The 15,700-nt window shown below is 30.2% G+C and overlaps 1 long non-coding RNA gene across 2 annotated transcripts in view; it reads left to right on the forward strand.

Moving 5' to 3' along the window:
• Nucleotides 1-443: 443 nt before the first annotated feature.
• LOC139906841 (uncharacterized) overlaps nt 444-15,700 on the forward strand; it is a 285,448-nt gene continuing 270,191 nt past the window's right edge. Inside the window, exons 1-6 of one of the 2 annotated variants that reach the window (XR_011782869.1) lie at nt 446-1,761; nt 1,813-1,952; nt 2,017-3,634; nt 3,688-3,827; nt 3,889-3,978; nt 4,038-5,516. This is a non-coding gene — a long non-coding RNA (uncharacterized lncRNA). Of the gene's footprint in view, nt 1,953-2,016; nt 3,635-3,687; nt 3,828-3,888; nt 3,979-4,037; nt 5,517-15,700 lie in introns of both variants that reach the window. The other variant, XR_011782868.1, reaches the window with a different exon arrangement.

Below are 15,700 nucleotides of genomic sequence, written 5' to 3' on the forward strand. Positions count from 1 at the left end.
TTTAGTTAAAGAGTATTTTAATGATATGGGAGGAAACAATAACGCAATCCTAAAAGATAGATATAATTTGAATTTTATTTTCTTTTTTACGAAATAATGATGATTAAACATTATTTGAATCAGATTCGAACAAACATTAATAACAGCTATCTTCCATTCAATTAATAAAATCTTTAATTGAATTGAAATGGTTGGCGTAGTAGTTACTGTTTTAAGACAAGTTCCCTAACGCTTGATCATAAGCGTGGGTGATAGGTAAATTGAGCAAAATGCAGTAAATCTTCGTTTACTATCACCAGCATTCTTTAAAAAAATATTCACTACAGAGATTACAGTGTATGTATATGTGAATGAATCAGAACAAATAATTTTTATCCTGTTTAAAGCATGAGCAAAACAATTGGTTTGTGTTATAAATTGGAATTTTTTCTTATGGTTTTCAGCTTATTATATAAAATATGTTGCTCCATCTGTAATGAAAACCTTCAGTCTTTCACCTTTGAAATCGGAGGGAAAAACGTTTTTTTTAATATTTTTGGAACATCTGTAATCGTTTTGTTATTAACTCTTTTAACATCCTTAAAATTAATCAAATAACGTCGATCTTTAAAATGACCATCTAGATATTCCAGTCATGAATCATTTTTGGGAGTCTGTAGTTTCATCCAATGCAAGAAAAAATATCCCTTCTTTCAAGCTCTTTCTTTATCTAGAACAACACTATTGGACTTTGGGATTCCATTGAATTGGCTATCGAGTAGCGAGACGGAATGGTTTTTCCAGTGTATAATTGTATCAATAACAAAATTAGGACGACTAACTTTATTGAGTGGGATAATGCAGGAAACAGGGATTATGGAAAAATCATTTATAAAATTATTATTTTTAGGGTTAGCTTAAAATACATTCGTTGAATATATCTCCGAATTCCTTTTATAAACAATTCTTTTCGTATAACATGGATGAAAATAATATTTTCCCCCTTTTATGTTTAAAAAAAACCTAAAATAAACGTGTTCCTCTTGAAAATAGAATCGTAACTGTCATGGCGTTTCATTAAATTGGCGGCGAGCAGGTATAAGTAAGGGTGATAACTTTGGTAAGAATTGAAAAGCGTGCAAGGAGAAGAGAAGAAATACTCATGACATCATTGATTAAATAATATACATCTTCTAATATCAATCAAGAACGTTATCATTTCCGCCCTTATTATTCAATATTAATATAATATTAGATGGTGATAGTCGATAGAGAACTGAATAAAATGCCTAAAATAACATCGCCTTCTGTCTGGATTTATGAAAATGGAGGCCCAATTTGGAAAATACTTACCGGATGAGAAACATATGGTTTGTCGATATAAATGTGCCTTTAGTCCCCTGTCTAGAATTACACGCCACTTATTATCCTCATCTCAAATTAAGAGCATGGATATTCATCTAAAAAATTAAATTAATGACGAATACATCATGTCAGACTTTAACTCTGATCTCATAAAGATACTTATTGCATGTAATATAACCTTATCCATTGCTAATCATCTACGTTCGAAAAATTTATGGAGAAATACAGGGGTAAACCTATCCCTTCCCGAGGAACCATCATTAAATTAATGGAGGATGTTGGTACTGATGTCATTTATATAAATATATATAAAAATGTTTTGAGTCATCCACACCAAATAACGATCAAGTTATCAGTAAAAAGTATAAAATATTTACTAATTTCGAAATGGAACTCTGAATTTTGTACTATCTAACAGTAAGTATTCAAATTTTTTTAATCTAGCCCTAAAATATGATTCTATTTTAGCCAAAATTATCAAGAATTATGATACACAACTCATTCAATGGCAAAAAAAAGTGCTTAATTGGTCACAACAACGGGAGTAGTGGCTTTGGATGCTTCGCAACTAGTTTGTCTGAGACTAGTTTCTTCACTTAAAGACTTGGGTATGATAATTAGGTTTTTCAATATTACATAGTCAATAAATATTACTAAGCCTTATCACTTAAGGCTTAGCTATGGTTGATAGGCTCCAAGAAATGATGTTCAGAAAACTCATAAAAGGCAAAAATAACTGCTTAAATGGTCACAACAACAGGGGTAGTTACATTGGGTGTAGCATTATAATTAGCAATTGTGTATATCCTTCATAATAATACTATGTTGTTATAGAAGCATAAATAACGGGGGGAAAAATCTTTTTTGTTACTCTTGAGTAATATTTTTATTAGTATATTTATTGTCTAATTTTATGATTTTGACATTTAATTATTATTAATAATTAGTAAGATCTCATCGGTAGAGATATATCTATACTGTGTACAATTGTATATAGCAACTTCCACGTGAAGAAAAGAGGTGATTATCTTTTTTGATTAAACTCTACGTCTAGCTTGTCTTTTGCAACCTAAAGTTATGACATATTAAACTGGGTTCTGGTGTCAGAACAAGAAAATATTATGTAGATCAATCTATTATTTCAATATTCTGTATATATAATTTATTGTTATTAGTTATATGATTCCAATTGTTTAATTTTGTATATTTCTCATAAATATATGATGGTATATTTTTTATTATGTAGATTATATTTCATTAAAACCTTCTTTTTTAAACTTGGAACTTCAAATATATTTCGAAATACTCTACTTTGTCGTTTCATTAGCTATTATTCTGAGAATAAGGTTCATAATGAATGACAATTTGATGGAGTGTGACGTTATAAAATCTACTGTAACGGATAAAGAACGTCTAAGTCAATTATACGTAGTATATCTTCATTAAACATTTTGCTAATTAATACTTTCGTTATACCATCAAAAATCATAATAAAGTAGGCAGATGATAATCACATCAGTTTTTTAACCAATGACACCATATGTATTTTTTCCTCCCTTCTCCTTGCACGCGTTTTTCTCTACAATATTATCAACTTTAGTTATGACTAAGGGTGATAATTTTGGTAAGAATACAAAAGCGTGCGAGGAGAAAAGAAGAATTACTTATGGCATCATTGATTAAATAATATACATCTTCTTCTATCAATCATGAACGTTATCATTCCCGCCTTTATTATTCAATATTAATATAATATGAGATGGTGATAGTCGATAGAGAACTGAATAAAATCCCCAAAATGACGTCGCCTTCTGTCTGGATTTATGAAAATGGAGGCCCAGGAATTTGGAAAATACTTACCGGATGAGAAACAGATGGTTTGTCGGATTTGTCGATATAAATGTGCCTTTAGTCCCCTGTCTAGAATTACACGCCACTCATTATCCTCATATCATAACAAGAGTATGGATATTCATCTATAAAATCAATTTGACGATGAATACATCAAGTCAGACTTTAACTTTGATCTCACAACGATGCTTATTGCATGTAATATAACCTTATCCATTGCTAATCATCTAGGTTCAAAAAATTTATGGAGAAATACAAGGGTAAACATATCCCTTCCCGAGGAACCATCATTAAATTAATGGAGGATATTGGTACTGATGTCATATATAGAAATACATATAAAAATGTTTTGAGTCATCCACACCAAATGATGATCATGTTATCAGTAAAAGTATTTACGAATATCGAAATGGAACTCTGAATTTTGTACTATCTCACAGTAAGTATTCAATTTTTTTTTAAATCTAACCATAAAATATGATTTTATTTTAGCTAAACATATCAAGAATTATGATACACAACTCAGTAAAGGGCAAAAACAACTGCTTAAATGGTCACAACAACGGGGGTAGTAGCGTTGGATGGTTCGCAACTAGTTTGTCTGAGACTACTTACTTCGCTTAAAGACTTTGGTATGATCATTAGGTTTTCCAATATTACATAGTCTATAAATATTACTTTTTGTCACTTAAGGATTAGCTATGGTTCATAAGCTCCAAGAAATGATGTTCAAAAAACTCATAAAAGGCAAAAACAACGGCTTAAATGGTCACAACAACGGAGGTAGTTACATTGGGTGTAGCATTATAATTAGTAATTGTGTGTATCCTTCATTATAATAGTATGTTGTTATACAAGCATAAATCACCAGGGTCTTTTTTGATGCTCTTAATAAGGAGTAATATCGCCGGATATTACTACATAATTTTTATATCTAAGATAAGTAATTAAGGTTTAAAATTTTACTGCATGGATTAACGTTTCTTTTCTTAGATAAACATGAAATAAATGAAAGTGGGATTCTAGAAGCTGTTCGTACTAAGATTGGAAGAAGATATGGATTTAAATCTAACATTATTTTATGATTTTGACATTTACTTTATTATTAATAATTAAGATCTTATCGGTAGAGATTTTTCTATCCTGTGCACAATTGTATATGCAACTTGCACATGAGGAAAAAAGGGTGATGATATTTTTTATTAAACCCCACGCCTGGCTTGTGTTTTGCAACCTAAAGTTATGACATATTGAACTGAATTCCAATGTTAGAACAAGAAAATATTATTTGGATCAATCTATTATTTCAATATTCTGTGTTTATAATTTATTGTTATTATTAGTTATATGATTCTAATTGTTTAATTTTGTATATTTAACTTAAATGTATGATGGTTTATTTTTAGTATGTAGATTATATTTAATTTAAGCCTTCTATTTTAAACTTGGAACTTCAAATATATTTCGAAATACTCTTACTTTGTCGTTTTATTAGTTATTATTCTGAGAATATGGTTCATAATGAATTACAATTTCATAGAATGTGACGTTTTCAAATCCACTGTAACGGATAAAAACCGTCTAAGTCAATTATACGTAGTATATTTTTATTAAACATTTTGCTAATAAATTCTTTCGTTATACCCTCAAAAATCATATAATAAAATAATATATATAAATAATCATAATACAGCAGGCAGATGATAATCTCATCAGTATTTAAACAATAATACCATATGTCTTTCTCCCCCCCTTCTACTCGCACGCGTTATTCTCTACAATATTATCAACTATAGTTATGACATATTCAACTGGATTCCGATGTCAGAACAAGAAAATATTATTTGGATCAATCTATGATTTCAATATTCTGTATATATAATTTATTGTTATTAGTTATGTGATTCCAATTGTTTAATTTTGTATATTTAACATAAATGTATGATGGTATATTTTTTAGTATGTAGATTATGTTTAATTGAAACCTTCTTTTTTAAGCTTGGAACTTCAAATATATTTCAAAATACTCTATTTTGTCGTTTTATTAGCTATTATTCTGAGAATAAGGTTCATAATGAATGACAATTTGATGGAGTGTGACGTTATAAAATCTACTGTAACGGATAAAGTACGTCTAAGTCAATTATACGTAGTATATCTTCATTAAACATTTTGCTAATAAATACTTTCGTTATACCATCAAAAATCATAATAAAGTAGGCAGATGATAATCACATCAGTTTTTTAACCAATGACACCATATGTATTTTTTCCTCCCTTCTCCTTGCACGCGTTTTTCTCTACAATATTATCAACTTTAGGTATAAGATTAAGGAAATACACACACAACCACTCTGTATCTAGTAATGATATAGGCAGGAGTACCTCTGATGTCAATTCTACTCTGAGCCCAAGAAGGACTTACACTTATAACTCCGAAACAAATCTTCAGTTACTTTTCGTCCTTTATGCGATAGTGATTACTTTATGCCTATAAGTTATATGTTCTCTCCAAGAATATGACAACAACATTGGAAAATAGCAAAAAATGAAGAGGAGTTTGTTTATTAATGGTTTAGTGCAGTGACTCTCCTTTGTCTGTGCATTAAAAAAAGTAGTAGTTCAAAGTGTTATTGAAAAGTAAACTTTGCATCAGTGTATCAATCAGAGTTTCTACGATAGTTGTGGTGGATTTATCTTGAAGTTCCTTTTAGATTGGTGGGAAAATCAGGGATTTTCCCGAAAAATTGTCTGAAAGAGTTGTTCATTCTCTTCTTTTCTTCCCTTCCTCTTTTTTCTTTCTGGCGTGAGAATATTCTAAGGATATGTATGACAGCTAATAGTATTTTTTATGATAGCAATATTACAAGAAATATGAACATTGGAAATATCCTGTCGCTAAATACGAGAGGGAGCAAGAATCGCTTAACACGCGATGATTTAACAAAAAAAAATATTATCACTTTATGGAGATGTTATTTCTCTTGAGGACATCGAAGCTAAAGTATCTTCGTCATAAAAGATGATTCTGTCTTCCTATACAGTTTCACTATTTTTTTACCGGCTCAGGTTTATATATATATGTATTCTTTTAATTGAAAGAGATTTATCTATCCTGTGTACAATTGTATATAGCAACTTCCACATTAGGAAAAAAGGGTGATGATTAAACTCCACGTCTGGCTTGTTTTTAGAAACTTAAAGTTATGATATGTTTAACTGAATTCATGTCAGAACAAGAAAATATTATTTGGACCAATGTATTATTTCAATATTCTGTATTTATAACTTACTGTTATTATTAGTTATATGATTACAATTGTGTAATTGTAATATTTAACATAAATGTATGATGGTTTATTTTTTAGTATGTAGATTATATTTAATTTAAGCCTTCTTTTTTAAACTTGGATCTTTTAAATATATTTCGAAATACTCTACTTTGTCGTTTTATTAGTTATCATTCTGAGAATATGGTTCATAATTAATTACAATTTGATGGAGTTTGACGTTTTCAAATCTACTGTAACGGATAAAAAAGCATCTGAGTCAATTATTCCTAGTATATCTTCATTAAACATTTTGCTAATAAATACTTTCATTTACCCTCAAAAATCATAATAAAGTAGGCAGTTGATAATCACATAAGTATTTTAAACAATGATATCATAAGTATTTCTCCCCTCCCCCGCCCCCTTCTCCTTGCACGCGATTTTCTCTATAGAATTATCATCTCTACGTATAACTTATTATTCTAATTTATAAATTGTATTATTATAACAATCATTTTATGAGAAAACTGAATTAACACTTTTGAACGATTTTACATTTATAGTATGGTTTTTATAATAAAATAAATAAATAAATGATATTTCTTCAAATGTATCTTCACTAGACAATTTAGATAATTTTTTATATATTATATGCTATCTAAATCAAGGTATTTAAAAAATATATATATTCAGATTTTCATTATAATATTATTTGTATCTATGACAATTAGGAATTCTTACAATGTTGATTTTTTCATAGTTTTAAAATCACAAAGACAGCATGTCAAATACCTGGATGCGTCGTCGTATTTATTTACTCAGCAGATAAAGGATACTATGTCAAGCGTCTTGATCAAGATTTGGCGAGTCGCAGAATTAGAGCGGTAGAATTTGTAAAAGTTGTATTTAGTTTAAGGGACTAAATTGATTATGTTAACATCAAAATTAATACCTTAAGGGTATTCCGGGTTCGTGTAATACATCTACTTATATCTTTAGTGAGAGAAAAAATATCTTAGGATGTAAAATTAGTGACGACAGGTATGTGATCTGCCTGTATTTTTCTTCATATAGTTAAGTTAGTAGATTTTTTGTTCTATTATACGTTTTATTGACTGGAAATTTAGAAGGCAAGAAATTGAAGGCCTATTGATGGCAATGGAATTACAAAAAGCAACGATTCTCCTAGTTCAACATCAAGTAAGTCAATTGTTTCCTCTTCAATATAAGTGGTTAATTCTGGAAAATATCTGCCCTTCAAGGTAAATATATGTTCATTAGAACCAATTTTGGATGATCACTAAGAAGTAATGCGTGTCGGTTGGAGATTACATGCAGCTCATTATATTCCCATTAATGCTAAGCATCCATTAATGTTATCGAAAAAGTCACCCTTTTGTTTTCTATAAGTTAATTATGGACACATAAGATTACCCCACGCCGACCAATCAACAGTTTTGGCTTCTTTAAGAATCATATTTGGATTGTCAACGGTAGAAGAGCTGTTTTTTTCCCTAAATTTCGTAAGTCAATAAAATGTCTTACTATTCTATCACGTCCAATTCCCCAAAAAATTGTCTATTTCCCGGAATGTAGGACTTCTTTGGATCAACTTTTTCTTGTGTATAGATTGATTGTGAATACTCAATTCTAACATACATCACCAATAGGCAATATATAAATAACAAATCATACATTTGTATTTTTGCAGTGTGGGCAAAAAGGGCTGTTTATCTTGAGTTATCAAGTCTCAGTGATCTTGACAACTGAAGATGAACAACTGTTAAGGCAAATAAAATTCCTTCCTTATACTACCATTTACAAATTAACGGCCCAGCTAAAAAACACACTGGATTTAATCATTTGTTATATTAATACTCCGAATCCCTTTTCAAGTTACGTCCCCTACTTCCTTCTTTCCTTGAGAGGTGTTTTCCATCCTTTTTCATCTTGGTCACCTTGAAAAGGAGGCTCCTAGAACACTTCACAATGTCAATAATCTCTTCAGCATCCATTTTGGCATCCAGAAGGTCTTAGATCCTCTGCCTTTTTGCTTCTTCCTCAATCATGAGGAAAGATTTGAGAAATGTTTATTATTGTTTACTTATGCTGAAGGGACAGGAGATTCGGAATATGCAGGAAAAATCAGAAAACCTCTATTTTAATTACATAATTAGCATTTATTAACAGTCCGCGTTTTGCTTCCGAACCCTGTATATCCGGTGAACTTTTTACCTCTCCTGTTTTTTTGGTATTGGTTATCTGAACAATAAATTTTCTTTTCTTAGCAGTTGTCATTATTATTTAATTCCTTAGCAGTAAACATACTTTATAAAATACATTAAATTATTTTTAAAACCTGATTGAATATTCGTATGTACTAATAAAAAATGGACTGTAACCCTGAAGATTTGTTGCAGTTGTTGGAGTTGGTGTAGAATTGGGATGGTCATCGAAGTAATTCTAGCAAATGTCTTTGTTTATTTCCGTCTCCCTTGTCACAGCCGATTGTAGCTGATCTAATGAAACGTCATGAGCATTTTTCTTTCTCTCCTCCTAAACATTCTTCCTATTGCCAGGATTACCATATTTATTTTTTGGTTTCTTTTTTCTTTTTTTTACCTATTTCAGTCTCTTTAGAATAAGGGATAACATATATTAAAAAGTAGAGTAATTTACCTCCAAGGAATCCATACAATCTGTGACTTTTCCTCCACAACCCAAATCACATCCTGGCCACTGTTTAGTGTGGCTGATATCTAGAGTGCCATCAATAATTATTTGGAAAACCTTTTACATATTGATGTCTCATTCACCATTACGGAAATTATACTCAATAAAACATTGAGTTTGTTTTGTATATCGTGACATATATAGTTTTGACAAGAAGTTGCTTTTTCGATACAGTTGAATTTTTCCTGCATTATGTGAGCAAGTTATTTCAGTTTATTTCCGGAAGATTGCCGTGTAGAATAGAAGTGTCAGAACTGCTCTCCATCTCAACCTGTAGAAGTGAAATATCCTACTTCTTAATAGTCTCCTTCTTTTTTCTGCTCTTTTCGCATCTTCATAAAAACTATGGGACCTTATTCACAAAACTATTATGACTTAAATGTGTTTTATGTGGAAGTAATTAATGATAAAATTGGATTTGCCCTCCTTATAGCATTAATTGGCGATTTGGGGAAGTTAATTTAACTTAACGTAACTTAGATAACTAGTAAATTATTTAAACAGCGTTATTTTAACTTGAACTTAACTAGTTATTTTTTTTATCAAAATTAACTTGTAACTTGACTAGTTTAAACTGCATTATCTTAACTTGATTAAGTTATAGTTAAATATATTTTTTTATTTTCTGTTGAAATATTAAAAAACTTTTCTTGAAGTAACAGTTAGTTCTCTGATAATTTAGTTACACACTGTGTCAACACTGTAACATCGAGGAAAGATTAGCCTGGTAGAGACAACTTAGTGGAGGAAACTACTTTATCAGTGTTCAAAACATTTTAAAGGCAGAATAAAAGATTAGTATAATGTCTCTTGTGAAATAGAACTGCATCTCAGAAGTCAAGGAGGTGTTGGTTGATGTTGATATTCAAAAATCTGAAATCATCCTTACAGATTGACAGCCTTCATATCTGGAGATAATGACTACCACAGGTGAAAGCAATCATTGTACTTTGTTACGGAGTACATTGCCTTTTCTCCCAGAAGAAACTCAAATGTTAATCATACAGATCATTTATGCCTATTGGCGACTCTCTGCTTGACATTGGTATTAGGCTCGTGGGAGAATCTGAAGAGGAACAAATCGACCTGGGCATGTTGATTGACATAATGAGCTGAGACGGCTTGTTCCCTCCAACATACATAATATTCTTAACATGTATCTACGCTCAATCTCTATTCAACTTCATTACCAGCAAACTGGAAGAGAAGGACTGCCTCCTCAACACACGAGATCTAAGAATATCTTTTGTAGCTACATTCTGTGACAAAATGCAAAAGAGCACAGAAACTGCAATTGAAGTAATGTTTGACACAGAATGTAAAATGGGACAGTATTCTTTGCAAGATTTCACAAGAAATATTCAATGTAATGGGTAACAACTTGGTCATTTAACTCAATGATAACATCAAAATAAGATAGCCGAAAGAAAATGTAAACTGAAAGCAGGGATTCCCAGCTCTAATCAAGAAAGATAGTCAAGCTTCAATCAAATTCAATATAAACTTGTCGAAATAGATTTCCATTCTAATAATTATTATACATCTTCATACTATTTTTATTCTTGAATCTTCTATTATTGTTATACTGTTATCCTTGAAATGTATCACATTATAATGTAGGTACCAATAAAATTTTCTTTTTTATAATGTTACTTTAAATTCTTGAACATAGTATATGGCGGGAAAGAAGAAATTTAGTTTATGTATATTAATATGCTCTATCAGACGTACATAGCAGTGTGCGCTTGTAAGTCTGCTGTCCATGCTTAGAGATGTCCTTGAGTATTTCGTATTATTATTATAAATCTAACATCAACTGATGATACTCCGCTTTTACAATATCACCATATATTTTCCCAAATGCTCAAGGGCGTGCTATTATAATAAACATATCACTAAATCTAAACTAAGTACATCAACATTAGTGATGTAACGGTAAATTTACGAAAATACTACAACTCCTCTATCAAGCCTTTAATTCCTAAAACGATGAGGCTTCTGGGCCTTTCGCTGACATCTCCTCAGTTCATGAGCTTCACGATACATCACTTCTCGTCTGATGTCTTTTTTAAATTTTGAATACGAAGTTGGTTTAAGAATCTTCGGTTTCTCAAGTTCTACCCCATTCTCTTGTAATTGAATTTAGAACTTTAACACATTCACCAATTTCTAATAGAGGAAGGAATATTGATATACCGTCTCTGTTGGCTTCAGATTTATCATTGAATACTTGTCTAGCCTTTGCCCATTTCTTCCATTTATAGTCTCCAATACTATCGTATTGTGATTTATGCCCAGGAATGTATGTTCTCATTTTCCTTCCAAACAACCACTATGCTCGTGAGAGTCCATCTAGCCAGGGAGTATTTCTCCACTCTGATGAACTTTTCAATACTTATTCGCGAGTTTTTTCATAGATTTAACTCCAGCTTCTTTATGTCCATTGCTCTGGGGATAATGAGCATTCGATGTCTCACGGATAATATTAAAAGTTTCACAAAATTCCTTAAACACCACAGAATTATACTGTGGTCCACCATCCGTCCTACTTACATATATTAGGTATACTGAAAATTGACATGGCTTTTAAGAGAATTTAAAATATCTTCTGAACATGGTGATCTTCTTTATTTTGTATGGGATGGCTAACTACTGTGTCTATCACCGTGTACATGAAAAAAATTACTGCGACATTCAAAGAGATCTGCTGAAGTTTATTCGTACGGACGATAACACTAATATGTCTTTCTCATTGGTTCCCAAGTTTGACTTGAACTGTTATTTTTACATTGTTCACATGCTTGAAATACCTGCTTCATCTCATTTTGGAATCCTGACCAATAGAAAAGAGATGGAATCATCTCCACCGTTCTAGTCTTTCCTTCATGACTGCTATGGGCCCTTTCTATAGTTTTGGATCTGAAATTCTTCGGTATAACCAAAAAATTTGCATTGAATAATATGAAACTTCTCTTATCATTCTTCTCCAATGATAAATAATCCCAGAATCTTGCATATAGATGTGTCTAATGATTTTGATGAATTTTCTTGAGAGTTTTTATCATCTTACAGACTACTTGATAACTCTTGTCTTCTCTCTCAGCTTTTTTTTCTTAAACTAGTTTTTACTAATACTTATTCATTTTTTCCATTCTACTATCTTATAAAAACCACATTTATTCAATTTTTTTTTAAATCTAACCATACAATATGATTCTATTTTAGCTAAATATATCAAGAATTATGATACACAACTCAGTAAAGGGCAAAAACAACTGCTTAAATGGTCACAACAACGGGGGTAGTAGCTTTGGATGGTTTGCAACTAGTTTGTCTGAGACTACTTACTTCGCTTTAAGACTTGGGTATGATAATTAGGTTTTCCAATATTACATAGTCAATAAATATTACTTTTTTATCACTTAAGGCTTAGCTATGGTTGATGGGCTCCAAGAAATGGTGTTCAGAAAACTCATAAAAGGCAAAAACAACTGTTTAAATGGTCACTACAACGAGGGTAGTTACATTGGGTGTTGCATTATAATTAACAATTGTGTATATCCTTCATGATAATAGTATATTGTTATATAAGCATACCTAAATAACGGGGGGAAATCTTTTTGATGCTCTTAATAGGGAGTAATATCGCCGGACATTACTACATAATTAGCTTTTGCTCTAAATCTTTACCATGAATTTATTTGTAACATTTTTTTATTAATGTATTTATTGTCTAATTTTATGATTTTGACATTTACTTTATTATTAATAATTAGTTAGATCTCATCCGTAGAGATATATCTATCCTGTGCACAATTGTATATAGCAACTTCCACATGAAGAAGAGGGGTGATTATCTTTTTGATTAAACTCCACGTCTCGCTTGTGTATTGCAACCTAAAGTTATGACATATTTAACTGAATTCCGATGTTAGAACAAGAAAAAATTATCTGGATCAATCTATTATTTCAATATTCTGTATTTATAATTGATTATTATTAGTAGTTATATGATTTTAATTGTTTAATTTTGTATATTTAACTTAAATGTTTAATGGTTTATTTTTTAGTATGTAGATTATATTTAATTAAAGCCTTCTTTTTTAAACTTTGAGCTTCAAATTTATTTCAAATACTCTACTTTGTCGTTTCATTAGCTATTATTCTGAGAATAAGGCTCATAATGAATTACAATTTCATGTAGTGTGACGCTTTCAAATCTACTGTAACGGATAAAAAACGTCGAAGTCAAAGTATATCTTTATTAAACATTTTGCTAATAAATACATTCCTTATACCCTCAAAAATAATAATAAAGCAGGCAGATGATAATCACATCAGTATTTTAAACAATGATACCATATGTCTTTTTTTCCCCCTTCTCCTTGCATGCGTTTTTCTCTACAATATTATCAACTATACTCATCATTAAGTTTTTCAAAATTAAAGATTGCAAACCTTTTTGATTTCTGAGACATCAATAACTCATTGTGTGTGAATTCTCTAGCAAAGATCGAGATCTCCTCAATCCTTATCAAGATTGTGTTAATAGGTGTTGTATTATAAGGGATTCAGATTTATTATTATATTTTACTACGCTACATGTTTGTCAGCTTTACAATATGTAAGGTTGATAATTTTGGTAAGAATACAAAAGCATGCGAGGGAAAGGGAAGAAATACTTATGGCATCATTGATTAAATAATATACGTCTTCTATTATCAAGAACGTTATCAATCCCGCCTTTATCATTCAATATTAATATAATATTAGATGCTGATAGTCGATAGAGAACTGAATAAAATTCCTGAAATAACGTTGCCTTCTGCCTGGATTTCTGAAAATGGAGGCCCAGAAATTTGGAAAATACTTACCGGATGAGAAATAGATGGCTTATCGGATTTGTAGATATAAATGTGTCTTTAGTCCTCTGTCTAGAATTACACGCCACTCATTATCCTCATCTCATAACAAGTGTATGGATATTCATCTATAAAATCAAGTAAACGATTAATAATTCAAGTCAGACTTTAACTTTGATCTCACAAAGATGAGTATTGCATATAATATAACCTTATTCATTGCTAATTATCCTACGTTCAAAAAATTTATGGAGAAATACACGGGTAAATTCTTCCCTTCCCGAGGAACCATCATTCATTAATGGAGGATATCGGTAATGATGCCATTTATAGAAATACCCCCATTGTAAATTGTGAAGTTGAGATAATTTTCAGCATGTTTAGAGTCATCCACACCAAATTAAGAAATGGAACTCTTAATTTTAACAGTAAGTATTTTTTATTTTTTTTAATCTAATCATAAAATATGATTCTATTTTAGCTAAAATTATCAAAAATTATGATACACAACTCATTAATGGCAAAAAAAAAAGTGCTTAAATTGTCACAACAACGGGAGTAGTAGCTTTGGATTGTTCTCAACTTGTTTGTCTGACGTTAGTTTATTCACTTAAAGATTTGGGTATGATCATTAGGTTTTCCAATATTACATTGTCAATTAATATTACTTTTTTATCACTTAAGGATTAGCTATGGTTGATAAGCTCCAAGAAAAGGTGTTCAGAAAACTATTAAAAGGCAAAAACAACTGCTTAAATCGTCACAACAACGGGGGTAGTTACAATGGGTGTCAATTTTAACAATATGATACTCTCAGCGAACAAAACTCGACAAATTTTATTGACATCGACAAATCCAAGACGATACTTTACAAAGCTATTTGTCAATTTATAAGAAACGGGATATTCCTATCATCCTATTGATTTGAAGTGTAAAAAACATCATTTTGCTAATTATATTGTTCATGTTGGATTTAATATTTTAATATATCTAGGAAAAATCTCATAAATGAGGCTAATACTAGCGTATACTATGTTTTAAAAAAAGGTGACATTCTCATGGTGCAAGTTCCATAAAAATTACTAAATTATCTTCTAAATTTTGAACTTTCATATAGAAATTTCTTTAAATAAAGGAATTACTCTAAAAAAATGTTTTATTTCGATCTTAAAATAATAATACATTTTCATAATAATATAGGTATAAACCAATGTTATTAGAAATACATTTCTATTAACCTTGGGTATAAATCAAAGAAAAGCAGCATAAAATATAAATAGTTAGCTTTTAATTTTGAACGTTTGTATTAATGATTATTATATTATCTGTATTAATGTCATTACTGAGTATTTTTAAAATAAATAATAATTAAATATAAGAACTGTTATGGGAAATATTTATTAATAATCTTTATTAGTGTGGAGATCTTAAATCTTCATGGGGGTAATATTCGAATATGGTGATAGGCAATTAAGTTCTTTTTTTTTAGATGATTAAGACTAAGTTTCAAAATTACTAGTCTACAGAAGTTAAGAGGTCACTTATAATTTGTTATCATATAATCACTTAGGACTCAATAACTCACAAAATCTATTGATGCAGATAGCAGCAAAATATAATATGTATTGCAGACTAAAG

This window comes from Lepeophtheirus salmonis, chromosome 12, assembly GCF_016086655.4.
Source record: "Lepeophtheirus salmonis chromosome 12, UVic_Lsal_1.4, whole genome shotgun sequence".
In the NCBI taxonomy this organism is placed as follows: Eukaryota; Metazoa; Arthropoda; class Copepoda; order Siphonostomatoida; family Caligidae; genus Lepeophtheirus; species Lepeophtheirus salmonis.